The 24,912-nt window shown below is 39.8% G+C and overlaps 1 long non-coding RNA gene and 1 other non-coding gene across 2 annotated transcripts in view; both read left to right on the top strand.

Moving 5' to 3' along the window:
- Window positions 1–24,912, top strand: part of LOC135321389 (uncharacterized) — a 349,273-nt gene that overhangs the window by 154,193 nt on the left and 170,168 nt on the right. Inside the window, exon 3 of the long non-coding RNA XR_010381123.1 lies at window positions 4,955–5,048. This is a non-coding gene — a long non-coding RNA (uncharacterized LOC135321389). The remainder of the gene's footprint in view (window positions 1–4,954; window positions 5,049–24,912) is intronic.
- TRNAD-AUC (transfer RNA aspartic acid (anticodon AUC)) lies at window positions 11,881–11,952 on the top strand. Its single transcript has one exon. It is a non-coding gene; the product is annotated as a tRNA-Asp (tRNA).

A 24,912-nucleotide genomic window follows, 5' to 3' on the forward strand; every position in this document is an offset into this window, starting at 1 on the left:
TGTTCTAAAAAAATTATCCATATATTTCAGGAAAAAATAGTGGAGTCTTGAGCTACTGAGTAATATGAAAAGAACAAAGGTTAACATGAGTCATTGAGCAAATATGCTTATTAAAGTATCTGGAACATCATAACAGGAGGTAGTTTTGAAGACCCTGTGTGGAACAGTTCTCAAAGTGCAAAACCTATGTGTCCATTAAAGGCAATGAGAGAACTGATACACACTTTCACTGCATCTTTTCTAAGAAAAAAAAAATAAGGTAATTGTTCATTCCCTGTGTATATGGGAACATTTGCAAGGAGAGACCTTTATATTTTCTAATAATAAGGAAATAGACTTTTCAAGAATTAAAGCCAGTTTCATCAAGAATTCACTGTTGTTTCCCAAATAACTTACATCCTCTTTACTACATATTTGCTTCATTAGGAAATCTGAGTTTATCATTGGAAAGTGGTTTCCTTTTTCATTCCACAAATGTTTGGTGAAATCTTTCCATATGCCCCAAATTCGGGGTCCAGTGATAAACAGGAGAGATGAAATTTCTACTCTCACTGAGTTTATAGTCCTGTGAAAGTTCAGCAGGTGTTCGTATCTTTCCAGTGAGATGAGATGCTGTGGTATCCTCCTCCACATGTAGACTAAAGTGTGTTAGCAGAACCACATGCAGTTTAATACATAGTGAATAAGGCTCAGGAGTTGGAGTGATCACTTAAAGGAATTAAATGCACGTGTGCAAATCGGAATACTTTATGTATCAGTGTTAAAAACCTGGTTTGCTTCAGATAAAAGCAGATCAGCATCAAGGAGTGTGCAGGATGAGACAGGACCACAGTGAGGTCTCAGAGAGGATCTGTAAGGGAAAACAGACTACTTGGATTTTTATATGGCAGATAAGCAATAGGAAGCCACTTTAAGCCCAGGGCTTATAACCTGGGTATTCATGGAGGGAGTTTACGAACTTGAAAAAGAAAAAAATTGCATATTTATTTTCAATAGCATTTTACTGAAATTTGGCATTTCTTTCATTTTTGAATATGGACAACATATCACATCAGAGTTATCGTTTTCTATAACTTAGTCATCAGTAAGTGTCACAGGTATTTCTATTTTCTGATTACAGTGGCTTGAGATACCTTGAAATATTGTTTGTGCTGCTCAGTACATTGAAATTATAATACTAACTGGTTCACTACCAGATCTTGTTATTTAATACATTAACAAAGGTTCATATTCATTATATCTCAGATTCATTTTTTAACCCTTTTTGAGAACTGTGTTTCAATGTGATTAGTTTACTTTTAATCCTCTGTGTTTCATGTTAGGCATGTAAAGACATTATTCTGAGAGGGATCCACATATTTTTCCAGACTGACAGAGGTGTTCATGTCACAAAAAGGGTTAAGATCTCTTGTTTTAAGCAAAAGAGTACAAACTCAGATGCCTGAGGGATTGGCTGGAAAGTGAGAGGCCCGTTAGAACACCAACACAGAAATCTAGAGGGAAAAAAGATTTCTGGGAAGTTTGTGGGAACCCAGTAAGGAACACTCCTGTTTTTCACCTAGATTTGGACCCAGCTGAAAAAAAGACAAAGGAATAGACCAGATGGAGTCCAAAGGATTACCTTTTAAACTAATAAACATGAGCTCAGAGAATGTGGCATATTTCCTGGCGGCCACAACTCTGGGGATCCCATCCGAGGCTTGTGTAGGGAAGGAGCCCCCGGAGGCCTGGAGCTCGGGACCAGTTCCACTGCAGCACACCACAGCCACTGTCACAGCCATGACCGCAGACACTGAGTCCTGCTTGGGCTTAAACCAGCTCACCCAGCAGGGCTGGTTTGGACAGGTCTCTTCCTGCAGGGAGGAGAGTTTGCCCCTGGAGGCCTTGAAATGGGTTAGAACAATGCATTAATTAACCCCCAAACAGAAAACATTCTCCGTATTCTCTTTCCCTCCCCAAGTTCTGTCCTCCTGTAAAACTGTCCAATAGAACCTATCAGAGGTTCTGCAATAAAATCAAAGAAAAATGCAGAAAGTCTCTTGATAAAATGCCAACAATGGGGAATGCCCTAAATTTGAAAACAGTTCCTCCCAGTGTAATTTCCTCAGAAAAAGTAAACCCAGACACTAATCCCTTTACAAGTTTAAGTCTAAAGATGAAAAAACCCATAGGAATTATAGCCTGAAATCAGGTTCTATTGCTCTTATGAATTAAAAGTCCAGAGTAACTAATCCTCTTCTCTAAGTGCTGGATTAAGGGGTTAACACATCCTTGGCAAGGGAAGGGGTTCTCCCAGTACTTGGGGCCAAGCTCTCTCTCACTTGGGTTGCTGTGGTTCCTGAGAAAAGTGCACTGTCCAATGCCAGGTTGCTCATTGATTGAATTGGTTAGAAGTTTCAAAAAAATTATTTTCACTGGTGGGCCACACCCACCAGGTTTAGAAGAGAAGCCAAACCTCAACCCCTGAAGCAATCACCCCAGAAAAAAATGACATTTCCAGAATGTCGGACTTAGTATGTCGTCAAAGACCATGACCCAGAATGCAGCATCCACGTGGATGTGCACCAGTGTGATAGACAGAATAATAAACTATCCCCTGAAGATGTCCATGTCCTAGTCCCTGGAAGTTGTGATGTTACCTTACATGGCAAAAGGGACTTTGCAGATGCAGTTAAGAATTTCGAAATGAGGAGAGTATCCTGGATTATCTAGGTGGGCCTGATATAACTACAAGGGTCCTTATAAGAGGAGGACAAGAGTATGAGTGTCAGGGAGAGATTCAAGATGCTATGCGGCTGTCTTTAAGGATTGAGGAAGGGGCCAGGAGCCAAGGAATGCAGGTGGTCTCTAGAAGCTGGAAAAGTTAAGGAAATATATTTTCCCCTAGACCCTCCAGAAGGCGTGCAGCCCTGACAGCACCTTGATTATAGCCCAGTGGGTCCCATTTTGGACTTCTGGCCTCCAGAAGTGTAACATAAGAATTTTATATTGTGTTAGCTCACTAAGTTTGTTGCAGTAGCAAAAGAAAACCAATACAGGTTGTTAAAAACTTAGATTCTGGTTACAAAACCAGCCTGCTTTCAGATCCCAGCTCGGTCACTTATTCAGTGTGTGGCCTTGAGACCGACCAGCATATGTGTGTTAAGGCCAAGACTTTACCATGAGATTTCCTGTGCCCCTTAAAGTCCAGGCCTTTCTAGGCCCCATGCAGTTGATACCTGATGAGGTAACTCCCACACATGTGCCTTGGCTGAGCTCCAGGATTTTTGAGGCCACCAGCCACCACCTTGGTGAAGCTCAGTTGTCCTGATAATTCTGAGACTTGTGTCTTTGCTGAAGGCCATATAGCTTTCCTTTAGGCTGTCATGGTCCGTAAAAGAAAGAAACAAAGAGGCGCATATAAAAAACAGTCCATATAAAGCAACCATGGGATAAGTTGCAGTCATCTATCAGAGTTGAAACATCATGTAACCTAAAGCTTGTACCCCCTTTTCCAAGTCACAGAATTAAAAAAATAAGCCAAGTGCAGAAAGCAACCTTGTGAGCCAGTAAAAGCCCCTGCAACCCACTGAGGTCAAAACATCTCTCTCATACATAAAAATCCAAACCCAATTGCCCCTCAGGATCTTATAACATGTTTATTTTATTTCTGCACATTCCAGCCATTTGTTTCATTTCTCAGTGTTCCCAATCAGTGCACCAAATGTAGGGGTGTTCTAGGGAAAGCCCCCTTTTACTTTTCTGCCCAAATTGAAACATGATTGAGAAATTTAAAAAGTAAGGCCAGCATAGAGTAAAACATTATCTTTATGACTGTGGTTTATGTGCACTGTCAAGGGAAGGGAGAATGGAGGGCTGGAGAGAGCCCACACGTGCAGTGGTAATGCATGTTCTTCACGTGGAAAGAAGTACCAGCAGCTGATGAAATTTTTCCTACTGATGCAGATAAAGCCTGGCTTAGATTGAGATGATAAAGAAGACTGAGTTCAAGCAACAAGGTGCATGTGTTGTTCAGGTTAATTGAGTGTAATGGTTATACTACCTAGGCCATTTCAAAATGCACAAAGGCCCAACCCATGGGCTTACAGTCCCTCTAATATCCGCTCCTTGGACCCAGTCGAAATGTTCCTAGTGTGGTGGAAAGAAAGCTTTGCAATTCCAGTCGAGTGATGATTATTTTTTACTCCTATATGCAAAACAATTAATTAATGCAGAAAGAAAAGTTGGCATTGTGATATAATTTACATAACTAATAGGGGCATAATTCATAATTACCTAGAAGATCTCCAAAAAATCTGAAACCGATTAAAACAGAGCTGATAAGGGAGTGTGTTTACAGCTGATGTGCTTCCTTTGGGAAATCTGGATCTTGCCCAGTCAGGAAAATCACGCCCCTCTACCTTGTCAGCTGTGCATTTCAAGTCTTCTGGTGTTCTTTACATTGTCAGCTACAGCTTAAATGTTTATTTGCGGTTTGTGGATTCACCACCCTAGCCCGTTTGTATTCTCTGGTCATAGGTGAGAGTAATTCACATTGCTCAGATTTGTGCATCTGTAACTCCTTGGTGCACATGGACTCTGCAATGGGACAAAGTTCAAGAGGAACTGAAACCTCAGGAAGCTGCTTTTTGCCAACGTAAATCAAGACTGTTGATGCGGAATGGTTTGGATAGCTTAAGAGCAATCTATCACCACCACTGAAAAAGCTACACAACATGTGTGTTCAACTGATGTTCATCCGGGAGTTCTCTCTCCATGAATCCTGAAGGATTATGAAGGAGGCATTGTGCTATTTGAATTTCCATTTAAAAAATATGAAGATACTGCTTTAAATCTATAAAACCTTTAAAATGGTGCAATCTTTTAGGTTTTATTTCTGTATTCTTTCAAATGGTTGTAATATTTTAGGTTTTAGTGCTATATTCATTCACTTCCAATTTCTTTTTTTTCTCAGGGAGAACTTCTGGTGAGGCAGATTTCTTGGGGCAATTGTCGATTTCATTGTATTTGGAAAGGAAGAGTTTTGAAGATCATTTCTTGTGCCTAAGGTACTTCTTTGTTCATTTCTTGGGACTCTCCTTTGCAGAGCATCTTCAGAACCCAGTAGAACTAGCATTTGCAGCAGCTATGCAAATATAAGAATTGGGGCTAAAACCAATAAGGTTGAAATTTCACCATCTTTGAACCCCACTCTGATAACCTGATTTTACTACAAAGTGTTCATGGTTCTTAAAGTCAGATATTACTCCCAGCTCTGATTCGGTGGACCCTGATGTCCAACTGCTTCAAACTAGCACTCCTCCATCCTCCATGTCGCTGTCATCCCACCCAGGTGTACCTTAGTGTACTGAAAACCTGCGCTTATTTCTTAGATGTGTAGATATTTGTGGACTGAATTACCCCTGCCAGCTACCCTCCATCTACTGCTTTGTCTGCCTCATTTCCTCTTTTGAATCCATCTGGTGTGTGGCCAAGAAGCCAAAGTTCTCCTGGAAATTACTTTCTCTGTCATGTCAGAGAGGCATGGGTATACTTGTACATTGTGCCTGGGGCGTGACATCCTGGCAGGGTGTGTGGTTGCCCCTTCCAGGAAGATAATTATGGGTGCTTCTCTAATGGAAGGCTGGGAGATGGCTAATCTGTAACAATTTGAAATAATTACTATATATGTATAGAGAAAGAGAGTAAAAGACACAGTACTTTTGATGGCTTTTAAGAACTAGCCATTTTTGTTCTAGAATGGTGTCCTGCCTGAATCATCATGGTTCTAAATCTTAGGTTAAATTGTCTGAATTGCACAGTGTTGCCCTTAGCGTAGTGCTCATTGGTGCTCCATCAGAAATTATTCATTCTCTCAAAGCATCCTGGAGAAGTCAGCTCGGCCTCAGGTCATTCTGGAACTGCAGTGACATAGGTTTAAAGGAGGGAGAAAGAAATAAGACCCAGATTGGATGACTTGATCAAGCTACTCCTGAGAGGGGTAGTCAGCAGTCCAGAATGCAATATCCAAAGAGGCTGTGAATCAGGCTGGTTTCCCTGTTCTTATTTTTGTGGTATAATCTTGTAGATAGGAACTGGCAATGGGGATTCTCACAGCAGGAATACTAAAAATTAGATTGGTGATGACTTTGTGGATCCGTGTGGATAAGGCTCCAAGTAAAGATCCAGGTGAGGGGTCTGGCAGAAGCCAAAGTGTCAGACCAGAGTCAGGCAGGCAGGGCTCAGAGCAAGGTTTCATACTCAGCAGGCAAGAACTAGAGCATGGAGCAGAAATCAGACTGACAGGGAGAATTCAGTGGAGGGCAAGAGTGAAGTTAAGCTGAGCGTGGGGTCCGTGGCCCAGTCCTGGGACCAGGTCTTCAGCAGGTTTTCTCAGCCTCAGCACTACTGACATCTGGGGCCAGTGATTCTTTGTTGTGAGGGATTGCCCTGAGCGCTGTGGGAGGTTTAGCAGCATCCCTCACCTCTCTGCACCCGCTGCTAGTAATACTCCCCCAGTTAGGACAGCCATAAATGTCTCCAGACATTGATAAATATGCCTGGGTAGAAAAAATCACCCTAATTGAAAACTACTACTTTACAGCAAAAGCCTAATTCCTGTCTACACTGAATGGGGGGACCCCTGTCTTGATCAGGATTGGTTCAGAAATGGGGCACAGGTGTATCTGTCCATTAAGGACCTCAAATAAGCCAAGCTAGGGCCTGATAAATCTACCCAAAGGCCTCCAGTACAGAAAATTTTCATAACGAGATGACCAAGTGTTGGAGGGGGGGATGCTGTGATTTTGCTTGGAGTTAGAAGAGGAGGGAGGGGGAAGATGGAGAAGTCATGGTGAAGTTAAGTCTAGAAGCTGAGAGTTTAAGGGAGAGTCCATACCTGCTCCCTTGGACTTTTCTAGAGCAAAACCTGTTATTCAGAACACCCAGGCCTGCCATCTGGTGTGCTTTGGGGATGGAAATCCTGCATTTAATTGAGCAGAGCAAAGGCTCAGGTGGATATTTAATGATGAAATCTACACTTGCAACTCACCCTTACTGGCCCAAGTCTCATCTGCTTGACTGCCTGGTTTCCTTGGACAAGCATTGCAGGGTGCTGCAACTGTACCTTTGAGGTTCCTACAAACTCCAGTTGGAGAAGAGCATCCAAGGCCCAGGATACTTTTCAAGCCAAATCTTGTGTAAGTTTCTCTTTTCCTGAGAGCTGTTAGTTGACTCTGGAGCTTGGTTTGAGTTGCCATTGAGACCTGTCCTCCAGCGTCATTCCCAGTACTGATGCTCACCACTGGCATTGTTTGCTGTTTATCCACCATGTGTTCCCAGAGATGGCCTTATGCAGTCTACCTCAGTAGATCTTCAGCTCCCAGGAATCTGGCCATTTCTAAATCCAGGACTTCTGACACTCTCTGTGGTCACTTTGGTTTTCCAACCAGCACATCATTCCTTTCAGAGAAGGAGTTACATGTTGCATGGTTGTAGCAAAGGAGCCAGCTCAGAGCAGAGAGTACTGGCCTGGGTACCACCCTGGAAGTAGTGTGGCTCACTAATTTCTCTAAGTACAGCCAGGCAGCTCCCAGAACTCACACAAAGACTGCTCTCCAAGTGTGCTAGAAGGCCGTGTTACAGCCCCAAATTGATAATGAGTGTGCCATTTGAGCACAATTCATGGCATGATTTTGTTTGTTAAATGAAAACGAAATAGTGTTCCTAATAAAACTTCCAGGTATTGGGAGCTTTAGAGAAGTGCAAATGAATTTCTGGGATCTTTGGGTGAGGATGAATTTCATTTTTACCCTCTGAGAAAATGCAAAGCAGCAAAAGGTGACTTTGCTTCACTAAGAGATCAAGGTGTGGTTAATTGACAAACAGGGTGGTGGCATCTTGTGTTTCTTTCCTCTACTATGTACTCTGTTTGATTCCTGGGGTTCAGAACTACTTAGTTAGGGGAAAGGTATTCTTTCTGCTTGAATATTTAAAATGAGATTTCTAATGCATTAGGCACTTTCTTCCTGCTAATGAACATCTGCATGTCCTATCCGTGATAAAACTACATTTGGAGGGGCAATGAAGTAGAGCTTTGCTTAAATTCTGTACATTGCTTAATTTAGTATTAACAGAAATCCCTACACTCCAAATATATTTAGGGTTTATTGTGTATAATTTTGAAAATCTGTGTCTTTTTTAATAATTTTTTTATATTGGTTTCAGGAGTTTGTGTGTGAAAGAGATAAAAAGAGAGAAAGAGAGGGAGAAAAAGAGGGAGGGAGGCAGTGTTTTGCTTTCAGTGTCTCAAAAAGTTTAACTTGGTTATTCAGGAATGATCTCAATTTTGTTTTGCACATATTTTGCTCTGAATTGTACCCAGAAGTTTAAGCCTGGATTAATTCTTCTGTGGTTAAAGTCTGTTTTAATTCTGGCAGCCTCAGTCTGCATGTGCTTTAGGAAGAGAGGTCTACTGTATTCGGGACTCAATGTTTAGGTCCTAATTTCTGGTTCTGTCCTTATACATTACACAGTATTTCCAACATGTTTCCAACGGGCATTCTGCTTGGTGTCCTTTGAAACATGCAAGCCGGATGTTGAAATGAGAACCAACAGACGTCCTGTCTTTCCTGTTTACTAAGCTTGCTTTCCAGGACTCCTTCCTGACAGCTTACCCCAGAACTTGGAACTTGCCAATACACACTCAAACTAAAACAAGGCTCCCACTCACTTAGGTTGCTGAACTTCACTACGTTTACCATTTAACGTGTGGCAGAATATGGTATACAGAATATTAACATCTAGGGGGCTGGGTAGATCTTAGTTGTGCGTCTTGCCAGCTCTGAAACTTAGGGAAATGGGAGAAATTTAAAATTCACACTTTGGATCAACAAAAATTGGAAGACTCAAATGTGGTGAGTGCTTGCTTAATTTCACCAGATACTAAAGAAATTAAGTAGAATTTATAATCTGTTGAATCCAAGGTCATAGTAAAAGAAACACTGAATTCCAGGAGCCTCATGCAAGAGCTCGATTAGTAGAGGTGACTCACTTTAATCATAGGTGAAGCCTTGAAGGTTGACTCGGAACTTCAAGATGATAGAAATATGGTACTAGGAAGCACAGTCCCTCCCATGGTCTTAGAGTACCTTCAGCTGCCTTCACACAGGCTGAGATCTCGGTCATCTCAACCAGATAGATGTTGAAAAGCCCTTGGAGACCCCATCATGATGTTCCTACTTTCCCTACTGGAAAGTGTTCTCCATTCAGTTCCTCTTCTTCTGATCCTCCTTCTAACCCTTGGAAATTACATGTATTTCCTCTTGTTCAGATATAAAGAGATGTAAGAAAGGTCAGTATCCTCTATTCCAGAAACCATACTTTCCTTTACAACATAATTTTTAACATATTCTATCATATGACATTCTATTTAAAATTCTGTTTAAAAAAAAGTATGGAATTATCAGGACACTGAGCTACAAAGGGCTAAAGTATCTTAAAAAAAAAAATAAGGCAGAATTTGAAGCCTAATGGTGAGTGGTAAAGGAGTTGGCAGAAGGGGTTATTACATTTAGTTTTTTTAAAAAGCTGTTAGTAGCTATTACTGCAAATACCTCTTAGTGGAAACAAACAAACAAAAAAGGAAGTAATAGCAAGTGTTCTTGTTTAATTATTTTTTAAAAATTTATTTATTTTTAATCCAGAGATATAAGTGAGCTGAACCCTTTTGGGAATAATTCTGTCAGGGAATATGAAGGCCTGGAGTTTGGGTGAAAGGAAGTATCTCATTCATCTTTGTGTTCAATTTCTCCCTTTCCTCTTGTGCTCTTCCTGGCTCCTTGGACATAGTAGGCCTGTACAGTGTTGTTGAATAAATGTGGACAATCACAGAAATTGTTACTCAAATGGGTATGTCTATATGGTGAAAGCTTGTGGGTATATGATGGCAGAAATCTGAAACCTAGACAGATTCCTAGTAAATTAGAAAGAAACATTCCAGTCAGGCCTAGAAATAAGGCTATTCCCATTAGTGGAAAAGCTCTCTTGGAATTGTCCTGTTTTTTTTGAGAAGCGTCTTTTTATATGTTTTGTAACACATTCAAGCTTAGTTATTTTAATAAAGTAGTCTTTGTGATGCTACTTAACTAAAATATAGTAAGTGGAAAAAATACTCATTTTTAGTTCAGCTAATTACATCAATGATCTGTGCAGTGGGAAATATGCTAATTACACTCAGTTCTACTATAACACAATATATGTGTTCCTATAGCACTGTGCAGAATTGCACAGCAAGTGCCATGGGGCTTATGAGAAAAATTCTGTTAGGGGCACAACACTCAAAAAATCCATTAGTAACATGTAAAAAAGACAAACCTAATAAAAATCACACATGTTAAAAAATACATATAAGCTTCCCTAAACATAGCACTTTATGGTGAAAAAGACTGAAGTTTGCTTGTGGAAGTGGGTGTCGGAAGGGTTGCATTTGATGAATTATTGTGACATGGTGTAAGGAGGTTACTGAAATCAGACCAGAAGTTGTAACAGTGGCTGTGGGTGGATGTGGTTCATCACACATGTGGTGAACTGCAGTAGCTAGTAGAAATTTCTAGGCACACACTAGGTGTGAGCATAATTGTGTTTTGTGTATTCTTACACATCTCATTTCAGCTGCGTGCACATAGCAAACTTGAAATTTGCATTGTGCTCAAGTTGTTCCCTGATATCTCAATTATGTCAGGATGAATACACATTTTCAAAGTGTGTATAGCAGAACCAATTGTATAAGCAAAGCAGCTAACGATGATTATTACTTCCACATTGTGAGCCCTTATTACGTGCCAAGTGTTTGACATGTATTGGTGAACTCATTAAATTCTATTTACAACCCTATGAAGTAGGTACTAAGATTACTTCTAGTTTGTAGATGAGGACACTGAGCCACAAATGGGCGAAATAACTTGCATAGAACTGAGTGGGCAAGACTTCAGCTCCTTCTCACTCAACCCTCTGCTCTTCTTCCCTCTCTGCTAAAAGGAAAGTTAACTACCTTTGAATTCTAAACCTGTCTTACAAAGTAGCAAAAACTGCCAGATTTTCCTGGTGTATCATTTGCCACTTGACATTAAGAACAAAATGGATGAATTCCCTCAAACCAGTAGGACATTCATTGAGTAGGACCTGAAAGGCCTGATGATAGAGAAACTGTTTAAGCTATATCAGGAGAATCTAATTCACTAACTCACCTTGTGCTTTGTTCTTCCTTATTTTACTGGTGAGAATCTTCACAGTGTGATATGGAAAGCAGTGGGCAGGGGCAGGGCAAATACACTCATACAAAGGAACATACCTCTGCTTGGCTAGGGGTAGATCTATATTTGGGGAGTTTAAGCCCTATTCCATTTTCATAATTAACAGTTACAGAATTGAGACTTGTCCCTCAGGATAGAAATTCACATTTATATTCCAACATTCCTTGTCTCCTAAGCAAAACCACTGCATTGATGTCATTTAATCCCCTTGTATTTATATTTTCTCCCTTAGCTTGATACTGGCTTCTTTCATCTCTGATCATTCTGCCATACTGTAATGGGGGCTGGTTTTGTTTTGTTTTATTGCCTGTTCCTCTTCCCTCCCCACCCCCCCTTTTTTTTCACCTTTTTTTGAAAGGTGATGGTGGTAGGAAGTGTTATGCCAAGAAGAATAGAGAAGCAAAACCACTCTAGGTTTTGAGATAATTATAAAGAAGTGGTCTTTTCTCACTTCTTACTGTTAAAAGTGTATCTTTCTTTGCAACTGTTTTGTAAGTCTCCAGTTCTTTAAATATTAAAAGTTACAAAAGGTGCATTTCAATTTTATAAACTAAATGTTTATTTAAAAAAAAAAAAAGATTCTGGAGGTGGAGGTATAGCTCAGTGGTAGAGCACATGCTTATCATGCTTGAGGTCCTGGGTTCAATCCCTAGTACCTCCATTAAAATGAATAACTAAATGAACCTAATTTACCCCACCGCATCCCCAAGAAAAAGATTCTGATGCGCAACCAGAATTGATAACAATTACCTAAGCCCCATGGTTCTCAACTCTGGTTGCATGGTAGGACCAAGGGATTTGCAAGGCATCTTCAAACTGAAAGCTTGTCTTATAAAGAACGTAAGCCGAAGGTCTTCACTTTGAGATACTAGACTGGCTATTTATTTAGTTAAATTACTCTTTTTAATAGCTATTGCTAGGGCATAATACCAGTTGAGGAATATACATTTTACTACAGATAGACAGACTTGGGATGCTCTATTTCTGTGTAATAGTATTAACATAAATATTACAATCTGGCAGCCCTAACTTCAGGTTACGTCCATAGATCCAGATGCTGCATTTGTCAAACTTAAATACTAAAAATTCCCTCAGGCATACAGTAGGAGACTATGAAATCATAATGTGACAAAGTGAGCTCCAAGGCAAAAAGGATCCCATCACTCAAAATAATGATGATCAGTTTTCACTAGGAAGTAACTTATCTAACTAAAATTTAAAATAAAAAACTGAAAATACCAAGTATTGTTATTTCTCAGGCATTATTATTGGGAATATAAATTGGAACCACTATTTTGTTTTGGTTTGGTTTTAATTGCCATGTAGACGAGAGAGAGTTTTGTTTAACATTGTGTCATATTTGGAAAAAAGTAAAGCAGAGACCTTTAAAAAGTGTTCCATGAGAAGTCCTTTAGGGGTTGCCAAAAGCATAATTTCTTTCTTTTTTTTTTTTGAAAAACAATATAACAATTTTTATTGATTTATAATCATTTTACAATGTTGTGTCAAATTCCAGTGTAGAGCACGATTTTTCAGTTATACATGAACATATATATATTCATTGTCACATTTTTTTCTCTGTGAGCTACCATAAGATCTTGTGTATATTTCCCTGTGCTATACAGTATAATCTTGTTTATCTATTCTACAATTTTGCAATCCCGTCTATCCCTTCTCACCCCCCACCCCCTTGGCAACCATAAGTTTGTATTCTATGTCTATGAGTCTGTTTCTGTTTTGTATTTATGCTGCCAAAAGCATAATTTCTTAAAAATTTGATTATGTAGTTTTTTGTGTACCTTTTATTTTAAAACAATCTCAAACTTCCAGAAGAATTTAAAGAACATCTTTTTTCCTGACTATATAAAAGTAAATCACTAATATGACATCTTATAACCCCAAGTATTTCAAGTGTGATTCTTACAAACAAGGAAGTCTCAAGTCTCCTCCCAAACAATAGCAGTAAAACCATGAAATCAACATTTGAAATTAATGTATAATAATGACTGACATATAATCATAATCCTTAGACCCTATTCAAGTTCTGCCAATTATCCCAACCATATTCTGTATAGCAAAAGAACTGATCCAGAATCAAAACAGTGCATCTGGTTTTCATGTCTTTTTAGTCTCTTCAGTTGGGAAGCACTATTTTGGAAAGCCATTTTGCAGTATCTCTTGAAGCTGAATATGCATATATCATCTGAGCCAGCAGGTCTACCCTCATTGTATAGCCAACAGAAGTGGGTATATATGTTCACTAAAAAAATGTATATTACCGTGTTTACAGTTAGTAAGTAGTAGGCCAAAATTGGAAACTACTCCAATGCCTTTTAACAGTAGAAGTGATCAATAAAATGTTGCCTGTCCATATCCTACAGAATGAGAGTGAAGAACCTACAAAAAGCACATCACAACATCGATGAAATTCACAAACATAATGCTGAGCAACAAAAGCCACACAGAAGAGCATATAACATATGACTCCATTCACATACAACACAAAACCCATCAAACTGAATCTAGGCTGTTAGAAGTCAGAATGGTGGTTACCCTTTGATGGGTTGGTGGCCTTTGGGGAGCATGGTAGGGGGCTTCTGGGGTAATATTAAGTTTCTTGGACTGTGTGGTGGTTACACTGATGTGTTTAGTTTGTGAAAATGTATCAAGCTATACACTTAACGATTATGAGATTTTCTGTATGTACATTTTATTTCACAAGCAACATTTTTAGAAAGGGTTTTGCCATTTATTAGTTCATTTGATCAACACAACAATTCTAGAAGATAAGAAATACAGGTAACTTTTCTCCAGTTTTGTAGAAAGAAAACATATTCAAAGTTAGGTCCAAGTTCTCAGGGCTAGAGGTAGAGTTAGGTCAGGTGGGTAAATCTCCTGACCCGAGGGAGAGAGCACTTGTGGGACAAACTTGCACAGCGCCTGATGCAGAGTAGGTGTTCAGTAAATATCATTTGAAGTTAGATTGTTGACTGGCCCTGTCCAGTCCCACAAGGCCACCATCTTGCTCTGGGAGTGACCATTGGCTCTGGAGGTTGGATGTCCCTGATGGAGCTAGCACAATCTCTCCTCAGAAATGAGATGAGCCCTGAGTCAAATGTCCCAAGAAGCTGCCAAAATACCTGTGGAGAGTTGCATAACTTTGTCCCTCTAGGGCTTAGAATGAGTCAGACACTCAGTTCTCAGACCTGGTGCCTAGTTAAACAGGAAGAAGGTTAACTTAGGCAGAAATCCATGTATGTGACCTTGGATAAATCACTGAACTTCTTTTGGGGGCAACAGTTTGAAAGACAGATTTGATAATCCCTGCTCAGGACCATGTGACCCTTCTGTAGTTAACCTTCCAAGACCCCTGAATTTTATGTCCTCCTGAACATATAATCAAATTCTCATTATTTTCAAGGGCATCTGACTGTTTCTCAAGCTTGACAATTCCCTTGAAATTATTTAAGATCAAATGTTGATTAATTTATAATATAAATGCATATATGCCCAATTTTCTGCCTGTCATCATAGTTCAGAAAGGAGATGCACCAACAAGTTACATAGAGTAACCAAGGTCCTATTCAACTTGTTGACTGTGTTTCTTCCAAAAATGTAAAACAGGAGTTTCCTTGTCAACATAATATTCCAGCTATTTATGATGTGGCTAAAGAAAAGATAAAGAGTCCTAGACATGGAATCTGTTATTGCTTGGATAATAAAAACTCAGGACCTTCTTTGGAAAAAAATGGAGAATGATAAAATGCTTTGATTTAGGGTTTGGCTGTGATGTCAAGGTCAGCCAATGAGCACAGAGAGAATCTGAGAAAAATAAAGAGATAAATAGAAGCAGATGTTTGGAAGATCTTGACTATCACTAGTGAAGCTGTACAGTTAGCGATCAAAATTTCAGGGTTAGATCTATCATCCTAATAAGGTTATAATGAAAACCATTTAAGTTGGTGTTCAAAACTCTTGTGAGAACTATGGTCAGCTGTATGCCATGAAGTGATGTTTTCCAAATTAAGCTGCAAATTGTGTATCTCAGGCAGTTTTGAGTTGAAGTCCTTGTCAGGGTATTTCTCAAGGAGGTCAGCTGCCATGGACTCCTGTTAACTCAAGATCTCAATTTTAAATTAAGAGAGAAATCTGGTGGGAAGGGGAAAGGAAATAAATAAAGGTAAAAAGTTTTGGCTTCTCATTGGTCAAGGATCTGTGTTCTCAGAAGCAAATTTCTTTTTACCTTTAGTTGTTTTTGATGGCAGGAAATAGAAAAGTTCTGTCTTATATTTAGAGTAACCAAAGGCTGTCATTTGAAAAATTTACATAGCCTAACAGAGGAAATGGATCACTAATAACTGAACCAAGAAGAAGTAAAGGAGTCGGCTAAGAGATAGGATCCTTGGAGTCACTCAGATGGATGGCACACATGGTCAAGAAGAGCTGTTGACTCCAAGCCAAGATTCAGGGGATTTGAAAAAGAAAATGATTAAGATTACTGAGAAGGCTTTAAAACTCAAGTATTGATACTTACTTGACAGTTTTCTCAAAAAAAAATCATTATCTAGTTTTCAAAAGATGCAACATTTCATAATAGAAAAAGTGAAGAGACTGTGATTATTACCGTCTTAATACAAAGCCTTGACTTAATTCAGTTGAATTCCTGCCTTAATGCTGCTTCTGCGTCCTTGGGCACATTACTTAGCCCTTTGAAGCCTCACTTTCTTCATCTGTAAAATGGAGAAATGACAGTGTCTACCTCATGGGATTGTTTTGAGGCTTCCATGAGACGGTGAATGCAAATTGTTTTAGAGCTTAAATTGTATTTTTAAAAAGCATTAAATGGTGTAGTGATGATGATGAACTCTTCTGGCTTTCCTTTTTCTTTCCTCCACCTTGATTTAATCTTTACCTCATTTTAAAAAACATTTGAAGTTGCTTAAAATGTTGCAAATAAATAAAATACAGTTTAGTCTACTTTGTTGATACTATACCTCACTTAAAGGGGTAATTGGGAGAAGATTGTGAGGGTTAAGATTGTTTTGAAGGTTTTTTTTATTAAAGTAGAATTAGAAAGTATTTAATAAGAGACATGGTGCCAGAAGAAAAGATAGCAAAGATGTGGGTCTGTACCAATCAGCGTCTTAATGGAAAAACAAAGATTAATTCAAAACAGTATAATTTGAGGGGAGTTTATGAGGTGAGTTTATTTATAAAAGTAGGATTGCATGTGAAATTTAAGGTGCTGTTTACTCAGAGGCTTGAAGGTTTGAGAGAAGAAAGAGGTCACTGGAACCCAGAAGAGAGGATTTTTGGGCAGGTTGCCTAGGGAGATCCTTGAGAGGACCAGAGACCTCTGTTGAGGGACATAGCCAGCCTAAGGTGACCTCATGGGGACAGAACTGGGGAAATGAATATCCTGAATTCACTCTTCTTGCTCCATATCCTGCTGGCTCTTTCCATGGACTAAAGAGAATTGAAGAGCCATTGGTGTTACCCCACAGACCCATCGGTCTTCAGGAGCAGAAAGAGGATGGGCAAGTGTGAAGGGTGAACATTTGGGGGCAGAGAGGAGCATCAAGTTGCTAAATGACCTTGAAGTCTTAACTAAAATCCAAAGCAAAAAGGGGACAGAATCAGTTAGAAAATCCATTGTCATCAACAAACAATAAAAAAAAAAAAGGTCATTTTCTCTGAAGCTTTTCTAGACAATTCCAATTTTCAGTGACAGTCTTCCCAAATGTCCAACTTGCTAACATTTATCTGTTATATGAGATTGTTGGATATACATCAGTTAAATTTGGGAAGCATCTGGGAAAAATAATAATTTTGGTTTTAGAAGTTGGCCCAATCTGTTCTTTCTGAAAATAAATAAAACAGATAATAAAATGGTCTGTAAGAGCATCTCTTAGATTGAGACAACAAAATGCTTTCATTTTTGTCAAGGAGATTTTTGTTTTAATCTTCCATCACGAGTGCAAGTAGACACTTTTAGAAAATTAGTTACAGACCATTGAGATAGGTTTAAAAGAAAGGGGACCAAAACATAACTGATTTATCCTACTCTGAATTATTTACTGACGTGTTGGGAGAATATCCCAGAGGCCCTAGTTTCATGCTGGGAAAATACAAGAAAAGTATCAGAATTTGTCATTCTGAACAGCTCACACAGCTTGGCCCAAGGATGGTGCTTGTTCACAGAGACGGACTCGAAGGTGAGGAAAAACTACAGGTCATCTCATGCTGGGCCTGACAGATCTTGCTGGGTGAAGACTGTAAGAGGAATCCGTGTGGAAATAATATTCCCTGTATCTGGTTTGACATTTCCAAAGCCACATAGGGCAGAGAACACAGACAAGAGTGCAGAGATTTGCATTAACTCTTTTTGAAGAAATCTCTACATTTTGGTAAATCTAATTGGATAAAGTGGGGGAAGTACAGTACTAGATACATGATTGCTGGTTGCATTAACCAGCAACTTTGCATATTCTATTACAATTTATAAACTTTCATAGACAGAGTTGTGGAAGCCTTACAGCATGCTGTGAGGCACTACCCTCTTTATGGCATCAACTGGTCAATGTTCTTATGGGGATAGTGGTTGGAGGGGGTAAGAGTCCAACATGGGAATATAAGTCAAAGTCTCCTAAATACGCTTTTAAATTAAATCAAACATCTTGGTTTGGTCATTTTTATTGAAGACCTTTTGCATTCATGGTGAGCTCATAATAAATATTCGCTGATGGAGGCCTGAGTGGTGGCAGGAGTAAAGATACACAGAAGAACTTGTCCTTTTTAGCTCCTGAGAATGCATTTTCTTGAGACAACACACACAAATTTTGAGGGTGGGATTCCATGCACATTATTTCCAGCTCCGTGGATGTGTTTTTGTGGGTGGGAATGCTGTGGTGTGGCTCCCGGTGGCTGGTGGTGCATGCCAGCTTGCAGGCGTCAGACTTGTGTGGTGGTTTATGGAAAGCCCTTATCTCTAGCTGCCTAGGAGGTCTGGAGGCCCAACCACCCATGATGACAATCACAGGAGGTGTGGAGCATCCTTAACCTGAGGGCGTACAGTTTCATCCTCATTGTGTCAAAGGTCAGATGATGGCTTGGCAGCCTGGGGCATGTAATTACCGTAATGAGTCCTCTGTGGGAGGCTTTATCTGCAAACAAGGATCACCCAGTGTCCTTGCCTTTTTTGGAATCTTTCCACTTAACAGGCCTGTAGAGGTCTACTCAAGCAGGCAGATTGCCTCTGGGAATCCCTCTGCTCCTTTAAACCTGGAACTGCCTTCAGTGACAGGGAATCTTTGGATAGGAGTTAAACATCTGTCTCAATTAATCTAGAACACTCTCTCTAGTGCCATCCTTGTGAGTTCTGACATTTCCTTCATGACTCTGACCTGGCTTCTGAAGCCCCAGAAGGAAACTTCTGTGCTTCCCAAAGCCAGTTTGGGGAACTGCAGCTCCATGGAACCCACAGAACCCCTCAAATCCATTGCCGGGGCCTCCCTAACTCTAATGTGAATAAGAATGGCCACAATATGACAAAAAAAAAAAAAAAAAACTATAGATATTCCACTGATTCCTTGGGAAGACCTTGAACACATGTCAGACTGAGAAATACACTGTGGGCTCAGTGCCAGCCCTAGACAGGAAGCACTACCACCAGCCCTGAGGGCAGGAGTCCAGGAACCTCAGCTGAAACCACCAGCAGAGAGAGGATGCCTTGATTCTGGGACAGTTTGAGGGCTTGATTTCCTTCATGGCATGAACACAGGGTTTGGAGCTGGGCAGATCCGAATTGGAAGCCCTCCACTGACACTTAAGAGGGGTGGAGTTTTAGACAAGTTTTTTTTGTTTTAATTTCTCTGAGTTTCAGTGTCCCATCTAAATGGGAGATAATAATACCTACTTGATGGGGTTGCTGGGGTGATTACATGTGGACCCATACGGAGAAGCTGGGCTCACATGGGCTCCCTAGGCATCCCTAATGATGAAGATAATCTCCTGGATTCCTGTAGCATCTTTCTCCAGGTGCCCAAATGGCGCTCTCTCACCATGTAGTCTCCATGAGCCTCACAGTGGTCCTGTGAGGGGGTTAAGAGCAGCTCTGGATGCCATTATGTGAAAAGAAAAAATATGAATCTAGGAAACTATGACTTCTGTCTAACATCACGCCATCAGGTAGAACCAGGACTAATTGTTCTGTCCAATATTTTATCCAGGAATTTTTGCCAAATCGTATTGTGTAAACATTCTTACAGTATTTGAACACAGGAGATTCAGGTGAAATGGAAGAAGAAGCTGTTTGTTCTACCAGCAACTAGCCACCAAGGGGAAGTTACACAATCTTCTCTGAGGCTAAAGGATTTAGGGGATTCTAATCACGCAAATAGTATTCCTGCTGGAAAAACAGTGCATCTGCCACCACACCATTAATCTAACTCAATGATGTAATCAGTGTTACTGTTCGAGTCATCAGCTGTGATTATTGGAGAGAACAGCATTGTGCAATACTTTGAACCCATTAAAAACAATGAGGTAGATCTACCCATATGTACTGAGATGTGGTTTACTAAAAAAGTGCAAAGCAATATGTATAATATAATTGCATTTTGGGAAAAAAATGTGAAGTTTATATGAAACCAGTAAAATTGCAAATCAAGCTATAGACTGAGTTTGTCTCTGAGAGTGTGTTTGGCAAGGGGAATGAAGAAAATGCTTAATTTTTTTAACACATTCATCCCATTTACATTTTTATAATTAAAATGTATTTTTTAAAATTAAAGAATACCAAAAATTGGGAAAACGACAATATCTAGTATTATACCTAGTAACTGTCATATACTTAGATATTGAATAAGAACTTGATGAGTTCTGTAATAATTTTCATAAAATAATAATCTCACATTTAAAGTTGGTTTTATAAAATATAAAGTCTCATGTGCATTGTGATACTTGGATTTCCCATAGACCTCTGAGATGGGCAGAGAAAAGCATTTTACAAATTCGGATTTTGAGACTCTCAAAGATAACATCATTTTTCCAAGGTCATATGTAAGTGATACTGGGACAATGCTCTTATTACTTGACTTTTTATTCTTTTACCGAAGATTTTTTGAGTCCTCTCTGTGTGCTAGGTCTACCACTCGCTCCACTACACCACATGCACTGCAACTTGCAAATAAAGAAATGAAAATATAGAAGCACCAACTAAGTCAGTGCCTGAAAATGATACTAAAAATCCCTAACCAATAGATCACTCTCAGATACAAACTTTATTTTGTTTACTTTCACCATGCACCTTTCTAATACTTATGTTATCCTCATTTTTTTTTTTTAATGAAGGTACTGAGGATTGAACCCAGGACCTCATGCATGCTAAGCACACACTCTATCACTGAGCTACATCCCCACCTTCTAATACCTAGAAAGCTATCGCAGACTTTATTTACTAAAGCAAAGTTTCAGCTTGCTTTTCTGAAGAATGGACTTTCTGGTTTCAACTTTAGCGTTTCTTCCCTGTATCATTTACTTCAGGAGAAGGTTATTACATGGTTTTTAGTTCATCTTCCACTTTACAAAGTAATCAAATGTGCACACAATCATTGTTTCTCTCTTCCACAGCATACCATTTTTCTTTCAATTTTGTACAGAAGGAGAGGAAAGGATGCTTAAAGGGTGGGGCCATCATCCACAATACTGGAGAAGTTCATAAGCTTATCCCTGAAGGAAAATTCTTTTCCATAATGCCTCAATTATCTTAATTTTTGTGGTCTGGCCTTGCAGACCAAAACCTCAGTTCATGGATGTGCTTGAAGTGAAACCCCAAGAAACTGTAAGCAAGTGAGCTGTAGGTGCTGGCTGGCGAGGGCCACCAACTCTATTGATGAAAGACAAACACAGGCTAATAGGATCTCCCGTGGGGAGGTGCTCTTGCTGCAGAGGGGTGGGTGTGTAGGGGAGATGGAGTATTCAAAGTAATGGAGTGGAGGAGAAATCGTTCCTCTGGATTGGCATTTGTTTACACGGTCATTGTTTGATTCTCTCTGTGTTTATTGAGTATCCATAGGTACTACCCGTGATACAGGTATAAAGATGATGAATCTCATAGGATTCCTTCCTCCCAGGAACAGTATTTCAGGGTGAAGGTGGGGCAACAAAACAATTCGAAAAAATTAATTACAGATTGTGATAAATGTTAAGCATAAAAGAAACACAGAGCTACAATGGTTAACAACAGCGGTGGGGTGAAGGGTGAAACGCACATAGATAGGGAGGTCAGGAAAAGTCTGCAAGGCAGAAATGATAAGCCTCTGCCAGCCGTCCTTCCAACCCCTGCTTCAGCGTGGACACTGCTCCTTCCCTCTGCCAGAACACAATACGGGTCTCCTAAGGGTTGGGAGTAAGATGTCTGAAAGAACTTTCCTCCAAAGCGATGCAGTCAACTCCTGTGCCATGTCAGTCCGTTTGTGAGTGCCACTGTCATGGAACACTTTCTCTAGCCGAGGAAAGGCAACTTCCTGCTTCTTTACCTTGACCCATCTCCTCCCTTCTGGACTGGGCCACTTCAATTCTGACCTCCCCATGGAAAAGCAAGATGCGTTCCCTCTGTGGAGGCCACTGTGCAGTTGTAAACACTGGGAGAGCAGCAGGAGGCTGCTGAGTGTGTGACTTTGTCTAGTGGCCTTGTTCTCAGGGAGAAAACAATGGGCTTAAATGACAACAGGAAGGATTCAAGTTATGAACAAAAGACAGCTTCATGGCTGCAAAGAACCACCAGGACACATGATCGCTGGCAGTATAGAGAGTCCCTTTACTAAATGTTCAGTGAGCTCTCTGGAGTTGTTTCTGTATAGTCCTAACTTGGGGGCAAGGAACAATTCCCAGCAGACTTCTGGTGTCCCTTCAAGTCCTAGGAGGCTATAACATTGAAAGTCTTTTTTTTTTCTCTCTTTTCTTAACATATTATTGTGTTCAGAAGCTTTCCACTGGATACAACCAACAATGCAAAAGCAGTGTATGTTTGGAATTCCTTCCAATAGACTTTTCTTGGACAAACTATTTAATTGCATGAGCTTTTCCAGATGTGAGGCTCACTCTATGAGAAATAAAAAAGAATTCGTGAATTAAATAAATTATTCTGCCTTTATGCTGTTTTTTCTCTGCGTGGTTGTATATTACAAACAGAATGTTGAGGGTAATTGTCAGAATCTGTTAGAAAATGCACTCTTAGAATTGTTTTGCTTAATAGAAATCACATTTTTTAAGGAAAAAGAAACCCGTTGTTTCACATTTATAACAAGATTGGGGTTAAATATTTAAGATCTCTGTACTGAGTCAGTAAAACTAAAGTAACCAGCTCTATTAAAAGTGAATAATATATTATCTCCAAAGCTATAATATGTAGGGAACACTTAGAAGCCTGCCTGTTTTTATCAAAAATTTTGCTTCAGACAAATTTTACCTATTTACTACTGAGTTGCTTGAACTTTTTGGTCTAACATGATACTAATATTAGTAAATTAGGATTTGAAATATTGACATTTTTCTTATCTAAGCTGTGACAATCCTTAGAGCCCATTCCACTGAAAAGAGTTTTTAGAGCTCTTTCTGGGTGAATTATCCACACAACTGCTCTAAGTGGTGCCTTCCTGCTACTGAGGCTTCCCTCCTCCTTTACCAAGAGCATCTGCTTCACTTGGGCTTCATCTGGAGGCCTCAGACTACAACAGGAGTCCGTATCCTCTCCAGAAAGATCTCCTCTACAAGAATGCCCAAGTCTTGGGACAAAAGCTTGGACTCTTGTCTCTGGGGAGAGGTGAATTCATTCTGTGTCATTCCCAAGAAATGAGAACAGATGATCAGCTTGGAGTGGTGCTTTACGACCTCCTTCCTCCTTCATTCTGGGTTCTGAAATGTGTCAGAGGGGGCAGAAAACATTGGGTCTGCACAGACTCCACAGGACACTATTTAGCCAGGGCTGTGATCACAGTTCTGAAATTTTACATTTCCCTGGCTTCAGGAGCCAAGCCCTGGCAGATATCCCGAAGCAGGGCTGAAGGGCAACATGGAGACTCCAGGTATGAAATATCCTCATCCTCTTTTACATTTTCTCGAGTGTGTTTCCCTGGAGACCTACATATAGATATCTGTGCATGTCCGTTGAAATAAGAAATAGAAAAGAGAAGGAAGAAGTGGCATCCTTGGTAAAAAATGGTTAAACTCAATGCAAGTTTTGTGTACAGAGAATAAGATGCAATGTAAAGAGTTTGAGATTAGATGGAACTACTGTCTTGGAGCAACCATGTGGAAAAGATACTCATATTTCTATAGTTTCCCCGGTTTTCCAGCCCAGTGAAGAAAACCTGTTGCCATGTAGCTCAGTTGAAGAAAAATAAAAATATTTTTGAGCCTTTTTTTTTTGTAGTTTAAAATAAAAATAACCTTATTCAATTCTGTGAAAAAATGAATATTATAATTCAGATAACTAACTCAATGACTGTGAGAACTTGAATGAGGAAACATTTCTTGCTCCTTATTTACTTAAATATTAACATTTGCGTATGTTTAAAAAGAAGTGGTGTAGAGACAGCTTTGTCATCCTTCCTCCTTGTGGCTGAAAGGGTTGCGGACAGCTAAACGTGTGCAGGTCGCTCATGGCCATACCAGCCTTTTCTCTTGCTTTTTTGGTTTACTCCTTTCATCTCCTGCTAAGGAAAATTTAGAGTCAAAGCATTCACTTCACCGCTCAGGACCTCAGTTTCCTACTCAAAAAACAAAACAAAACAAAACAAAAAACTCCAGTCCCTTCCATCTGTAACATCCAGTGTTTTCATAGTTTACCAGGAAAATTAGCGTCATGATGGACATTATTAGGAGGAGATGCCTCAACTGATGGCAGGGCTTCTTTGGACCTGAACAAAGCCCACCTGACTGGGCCAAAGGGGGATTAACTAAGGGAAAGTTGGAGAAGAGAGGTTGCCAAAGACCTGCCCAAAGTCAGGGCTGTACTCTGATGGCAGCCTAACCTTGCCAAGACTTACCATACTACCTGGAAGGCAAGTCCACTCCCATGCTTCTTGCATGCCTGCCTTCCCCAACCCCAATCCATAGCCTGCCTTGATTACAGTATTGAGATAATTAAGGAGAAAATATATTTTAGATATCCAGCTATTCAGAGAAAACCAAGGTCTGACTTTTTCACATGTCAGTTCGATAAGATGTTTAGGTAAAAATGTGAGGACTTTCTTGCTTAGTCAGCATAAACATGTATTATGAAGTGAATCACTAGGGGAGAAAATCATCTTGAACAGTGTTGTGGTTTGAAGTATTACTTTCCCAATTCACGAGGCGAAGGCCTGCTTCACCCTCTTACTCTCCTGTTTGGCTTTGGTTATCTGAAAAGCTCATTAGCAAAATGGCACTTTACACACTTTTCCCACATTGCTTACCCATTGTCATTGGCTGGACTTGGTTGCTAAGAAAGTAGTGACAACAACCAGAGACTTAGAATAAATGATTCCTTTCCTTACTAGCAATAGGTACGTGGCCTTTGCAGTAACCAAAACTGATGAGTCATCAGAATGCTTTAAAAAAAAATTTTTATTTGACTTGT

This window comes from Camelus dromedarius, chromosome 5, assembly GCF_036321535.1.
Source record: "Camelus dromedarius isolate mCamDro1 chromosome 5, mCamDro1.pat, whole genome shotgun sequence".
NCBI lineage: Eukaryota > Metazoa > Chordata > Mammalia > Artiodactyla > Camelidae > Camelus > Camelus dromedarius.